We start from the raw sequence: 7638 nt of genomic DNA on the forward strand, positions 1-7638 counted from the left end.
CTTCCCGTACCGTAAAGAAAAGTAATTGAATGTTTTCAAATAGATTATTATGAATATTGTAACATGGTCTAATATTTATAAGAATTAATATAAACTGAATTGCAAAGTTGAAATTATTTGTTTAAAGTATTTAGAACCATAGTCAGAATTAAAAATAAAATCTGAATTATTTTCGATATACAAAAAAAAATTAAAAAAATGTTGAAAACATTTTTTTTTCTAAAATCAATTACTTTGTTAAACAAGCAGAAAGTTCTTTTTATCATTTAAATCGGACGGTTAGTTTTTTCAAACACTGCCATTTTTTACACATTGAGCTCCGTATCTTCGAAATGGTCGGGCCTGTCTTCGCCAAAACTAATAACCACTTCTCCCAATCATTACTAATTGAATGTTTTTTAGATCATTCAAATCGGATGCCCCCGATTTGAAAAAACTCGATTTCTATTTTCTGCACTCTTTGCTCCGTATCTCCGTAACGGATGGACCTGTCTTTGCCAAAAACTAATCAGCATATCTCCCTATCAATAGGAATCGAATGTTTTTTGAACCAGTCAAATCGGTTGATCTATGCGCCCGAAAACGTGATTGGAAATTTGTATCCATACATACATACACACCACATATTTTTTCTGAGGTATGCCAAATGTTCAGAAACCTTCAAAACGTCGAGAAATGTAAAAGTTTTCAATTTCGATTTTCGGCCCATTACAATAACTTACTCTACGGGAAGTTAAAAAAGAGTGCATTTTAAAAACAACTAAAACTGTATAAAATGATAACTTGATTTTTAGATTCAAAAGCATTGTTTCAAATTAAATACATTAGTATCTATACTATCTCTTTAGTGCGCTAGGTTACGTACAAACTCTATAGTCTATACTAAATTCATACATGTTTTTTTCCTGAAACAAGAAAGTGTTTAACTACTAATTATCTAAAATACAGTCTTTAAGTATCAATATCACAGCCGGTACAAGCATTTATAACGGCGTATGCAAATCGCCTCGTGTAATTGAAATATCACCGTACAATTTGGAACAGAATAATACGTATGGTTTACGGTTACATCAACATCCCCTGTCAAACACACGCACGCGCGATCTCACAGGTAAAACGAGATAAGCATCGGCTCACGGTAATCAAATGCCAACCTTTGATTATTGTCAGGTGTAATTTCTTTCCTTAATAGATTAATTTAAATTTTACACACTCAATTTTTAACTTCCCGTAGGAAGTCATTGTAATGGGCCGAAAATCGAAATTGAAAATTTTTACATTTCTCGACGTTTTGAGGTTTCTAAACATTTTTGGCATACCTCATTTCAGAAAAAATGAATGTGTGTGTGTATGTATGTATGTTGTATGGGTACAAATTTCCAGTCACGTTTTCGGGCGCACGGATCAACCGATTTGAATGGTTTAAAAAATATTCGATTCCTATTGATAGGGATGATGAGCTGATTAGTTTTTGGCAAAGGCAGGTCCAGCATTTACGGAGATAAAGAGCAAAGAATGCATTAATAGAAATCGAGTTCTTGAGAGAACGAAGCATCCGATTTGAATGATCTAAAAAACATTCAATTAGTAATGATTGGGAGAAGTGTTTATTCGTTTTTGACAAAGGCAGGCCCAGCCATTTTGAAGATACGAGCTAAATGTGTAAAAATGGCAGTTTTTGAGAGAACTAACGTCTTATTAAATAATTCAAAGAACTTTCTGCTTGTCTTAACAAAATAATTGATTTTGGAAAAAAAAATTTTTTGTTTTAACTTTTATTTAAAAATTTTTTTTCCAAAAAAAAATTTTTGTATATCAAAAATAATTCAGATTTTATTTTTAATTCTGACTATAGTTCTAATATACTTTAAACAAATAATTTTAGCTTTGCAATTCAGTTTATATAATTCTTATAAATATTAGACAATGTTACAATATTAATAATAATCTATTTGAAAACATTCAGTATTCCTCTAACATTTCGTTACGGCACGGGAAGTTCCAGCAATTTGCCTTAAGACACGATGCCATACACCCCACTAGGTTAATTTATTTTATTATAATTTTTTGACTATAGCACTTGTATCAAAATCTTATTCATAAATTTTAAATTAATGTTCCAAATATAGTACTTGTATCAAAAACTTACACATAATTTTTTTAAATAAATGTTCGACTATAGTACTTTTATCAAAATCTTATAGATAAACGAATTTTTCTTATTTTTTATTTTCAGTATAAAGATTTTTCGTTCATCTTTTAGAATCCTTTTAATTATTGCTATTTTTTCTATAATTTTCTATTGCTATTTGGAATTACAGACAATAACGATATTATAATGTTGTTTTCTTCTTTTTTTATAATGTCGAATTTGAATAGTTCATCATGTTCCTCATTTAGATCCATTTGTTATAAATTTATTGTACGTTTCATCAAATAATAATTTCGATTCCGAGCTACGCACGTTCGCCTTTCTTGCACTTTAGAATAGTGTTTTTTAGTAAAAGAAATGATTCAAATTGAAATTTTATACAGTAATTATTTCAAACAAAAATCCTGTAATGTAAAAAGTACTGTACTTTCTTCCTTATTACAGTTTGCACAATTAGTACAATCTGCTATTTTAATTTTAATGAGCTTCGTTAAATAAATAAAAAAAAGAGCTTCGTTTTTGTGGCTGTATATCTTTGTCGTTTTCGAGACTAAAGGAATATTTTTATTTTTTTAATTTTTCCTTATATTATACCTTATACAGGTATAATATAGTTGTGTTTCATTTTTTCTTGGATCAAAATTTAATATTTTCTTCTATTTATTTCTTTCTTTGGTTATCGTGTTTCCTAAAGTCCAATCATACTTTTTGTTTATGGTTTTCCATCATTTCCTTGTTGTTTTTCAAAAGTTCTATGAAGTTTGTGCTGATTTGCTTTGAAATGATCTGTTTTATCATATTTTTAGAGATCAAAGCATTTTTCAGCGGTTGATATATGAAATTTATTCCTCTAATACTTCTATTACTTTCTACTTCTATTATTTAACCAATTATCTGTGATAAATAAATATACTGGTCATGGAAAAATAGCAGCATTTTGTCAATTGGCGAGATTACAATTTTTTTTTAAGAAAAAAGACAAAATCTTCTCAAATTTCAAGATATTCAGAATATTTTGAGTCTTTGCTGTAATAATAGCTGTAAGTAGCATTAACCTTAAAACAACATTTTACCTCAATTCTGTGCGTACAGAATTCCACAGTTAACTGGTTAATTGATTTTTTTATCCAATTCAATATAGTTTTTATTTTTTATGATATTGATATAAAACCATAAAATCCGTGAGTTTTTTTTTATTTCAATAGATTATTTTTATTGCGCAGATTTGAAACCCGTTATTGAAAAAGCGTTTGCGTAATTGTGCTTCCCGCGATTATTCGGAAGTGGCGATGAGTAATTGCCTTTGGTTTATGGCTTCATTCCATCTGTCGTTCGACGAAACAATAGAAATGTACATTATGCAACACACCTGGTTATAAATCTTGTTATTATCAATATTTTCAACATTTAGTTCTAGATAATTGAATTGCATTGAGTGCCAATAGAATTTTTATAGATTGGGTACGGCGCCGCTTCCGATATTTTATCGATATCAGTAAAGTTAAAAATTAATTATCGATATCAGTAAAGTATGTTTTTCCTAGAAATTGTTGCTTAAGCTAATATAATGCTTGGATAATAGAATCGTTAACCGTTGTTTTAACATGGAAATTACTTTCATTTTATAAAATGTCGATATTAGTTGGACATAAAATCTGGCTAAAATCAACAAAATTGTTGAGTGTGTGGGAGTTGTAAAGATTATGACAATATATTATATTAGAAACTCCCAACATAATAAAAAAAATATAAATTTATTGACTATAAAAATATTTCGATATCAAAAATATACATGACATGTCCCATTGTTTTTTTACAAATCAAAACCTGCCTGCTTGATATCGCCACACACTCCCTGCCCAGTGTTGATCTCACAGTTTAAAAAAAAAATACAGGGAAACACGTTATAAAAATGTGGTGGGAAAGCAGATTATAGCAGACCAGTGTTGTAATACTGGTCAATTACAAATTTCCATGTTTCGTCAGCAGATCCACCGTATGTGGTGATTTGACCTGCCATCAACTCCATATTCTGCATAATGTTCTCGATCTAATGGGTATTAGTTATATCAGAATAACTTAATGTTTAGAATGCATAATTTATGGGTACAGTTTCCATTTCTGCAAGCGTTGCATTCGTATCTGATGAGTTCCGATCAGAGAAAGAAGTTGGCTCTTTATCCAAATCAGGATCATTGGTTCTTTGACATAAGAGTCCAGAATTGTGGAATCCAATAAATTATGTCAAATTTTGTTTTGATTCGTCGTTGTCACCGATAATGGGAGGTAGCATTATAAGACGATTTGTTGAGTTAAAGAGAAAGAGAGGTTGAATTGCATTCCAATGAAAAGTTCAGGCTCCAAATTATTTTTTCTGTCAGCAATAAACACTGAGGTCTGGGTATACCAAATGAGTAACCTCGGAAGTCTGATCCAGATAGTAAGTGCGTTAACTATGATGGATTGGACTGGACATACCTTATAGGTCGTCACTGAAGACCAGTGATTATGGTGCTGCGTCAAAATCAATTTTTCTTAAATCTTCGAAAAATAAAACTCCTTTATCTTCATCTCCATCGTCGTGAGTCACCAATGTGGGAGTTGTAAAGATTATGACAATATATTATATTAGAAACTCCCAACATAATAAAAAAAATATAAATTTATTGACTATAAAAATATTTCGATATCAAAAATATACATGACATGTCCCATTGTTTTTTTACAAATCAAAACCTGCCTGCTTGATATCGCCACAAGTGAAAACGGGCTAAAGCTAAAAATCAGACTGAAATCAACAAAATTCAACTAAAGATCAGACCAAAATCAACTAAATCTGTATATGAAAGAAAATTACAAACACAGTTAAACGAGCTTTGATCGTAAACATTCTTCTTTGTGGTTTTCCTTGTTTATTTATAAACAAAAAAGATTTACTAATAGGATGCTTGAGCGAACCATCCCATATAAAGTTTTTTGCTCTGGTAAAACTTCCATTTAAAGTTGTTGTTTGATCTGGTAAAACTTTATAGAATGCAAAACTCGAAATATGAATAAACTTTTTTCTATGATTTTATATCTTCTAACATAGCAAGACTAGATTGGTTGCAATGTTTTGTTTCAAGATAAGAAAATTGTACCACATGCCTATGAAAAACTCTAGATGCTAACTTAAAAAAGACAGTAACAGTAATTAAATAAAAGGAAAAATTAATACATCAATTTAATCTCTGAATTTGTACTAATCTAACGTACTAATCTATCTCAATTATAAATTCTCTATTATTACATGATATAATTACCTTTATTTATTTAAGGGGTTACACCACTGTAGCAGTAAAAAAACGTATGTTTTTGACATTTTTTTCGGACGGAAGGAAAAGAATTAAAATCATGATATTAAAGATAGTTATTTATTGTACTTTAAAGTAACAAAATAAAATATAATTGTAAAAAAAAGCTGAAAATGGTGGTACCACAACCTTTTTGGAGAGCCGCGTCAAAATAACTACAATAATATGAATTTTTTTCATTCGAATTTTCAATAGCATATTTAAAATAACATTTTAAAGTGCCTATCATAGCGCATTTGAAAAATGTCGATTTTTGTTTGTTTGGCGAGCACTTTATTCAAAATCGTTGAATTTCAACGAAAAAAACGGATAGTAATTTGTTAATAATTGATGAACAAATTAACATATAGAAGATCTCCTATAATGCTGTAAATATGCTGTAAAAAATTCGAGTCAAGAAAATTCAAATTGTTGTAGTTATTTTGCGTGCCGCGGGTTTTGACGCGGCTCGCCGAAATTGCTATGGTACCGCCATTTACATTTTTTTTTACAATTATATATATTTTAAAGTACAATAAATAACTATCTTTAATATCATGGTTTTAATACTTTTCCTTCCGCCCGAAAAAAATGGCAAAACAAAGGTTTTTTTTACTGCTACGTAACCCCTTAAATGACTCGTGATCTGGATAAAACATGAATTCAAGATGATTTTTTTTTTATACATTTGAAAACAATTTGCCAAAATTGATTGTTCTCCGAACTGGAATGGTTCTCAAGCCCTGCTTTGCATCTCAATACTCATTTCTCACGCATTTCCCCAAGCTCCCAAGCGGGCCTATATAAACATTGGTTCCTCGGCGCCAAATCAAACACATGTTATGTATTCTTCTAGGCATCGAATACTTTGTTTGCAATCGTCTCACATTGTCACAAGGTATTAGTTGTCACAAGACAATAACAATGATGTGTATATCCTTTTTTGATACTTTTATATACACAACCACTTAGCACCCGGACAGTTGAGTTTTTTCTCCTCAGGGTAGAAAATTTCTTGTTCTTGGCAACAACATGCTTACTTTAAGGAAACTGATTTTTTACCTTGCTGTCCTCGAGTGCTTTCTAGTCATTCTATTAGTAATTAGCAATTATAATTAATTGTCGAATCAATTTGATTTTATTGGTAGTATATAGCAATCGTAATGAAACTTTATCGAAAGAAAGCCATCTAATCAATATGTAATTGAAATTTATCTTCGCTTAAATGATACAATTCGGGTAACATTTGTGGAACCAATTTATAAAATTCACTGTCCTTTTTATAAATATAAAATAATATTTTTCAGGAAAAATAATACTTATAAATGCAATTCCGTATTAAATTATCGTTTGAACCTATTATATTTTTTTATTTAATAATAGTGTCATGTTCTAAAGCTGATGAATGTTTCTGACGAAATACCAGATCAAGGTTATTTTCAGTGTTAGCTATGTAAATAATGCGCCCATGAAATTTATATTTTGCACTGGTTGAATAATGTAGCTATTATTTTGTAAAATCCTTTTAAAATTAAAATAATACATTGGCCTTCTGGTCAACATAAACAAAAGCGAATATAACGTTCTTGATCATATTTGTACCAATATCAAATTGATCAGTTTACATTGCATTACACCTTCATTTTTATTTTCATAAAGATTGTAATAGGTAAAGTATTTACTTACTAGTACATATAATATATAATAAATTACTAATACTCTTAAGTTCTCATATAATAATAATTCTCTTGGTTAACATTCAGTGCGGTTTTAGACTAATTGTCGTCACATAACGTTTCCTGGTATTGCATGCACTTATTGTAAAAACATTTCCACTTCAGAGATAAAAATTGTTCTCGTATTTAATATTTTAATTGGTGCATGTAGACATAAAGAGTTTTTTTCGAATAAATTTCTCCATACTTATACTTTATATCAGAGTAAAATAATTAAGACAGACCCTAATTGTTGATATCATTGACTAACTTATCAAATTAAATATTGTTTTTATAAATAGTAACTAGAAATTACAAGTATTGCTGGTGATACGTTGGAGGAATGTATAATCAATAAAAAATAGCTGTATAATTCTCATAGTCATTATTGCTTTATGTAATTACATTTAAATGCATTATATATTTATGAATAAATGAA

This window comes from Ctenocephalides felis, unplaced genomic scaffold (genome assembly GCF_003426905.1).
Source record: "Ctenocephalides felis isolate EL2017-DRISC unplaced genomic scaffold, ASM342690v1 CF-g0.4_SCAFFOLD_01492, whole genome shotgun sequence".
In the NCBI taxonomy this organism is placed as follows: Eukaryota; Metazoa; Arthropoda; class Insecta; order Siphonaptera; family Pulicidae; genus Ctenocephalides; species Ctenocephalides felis.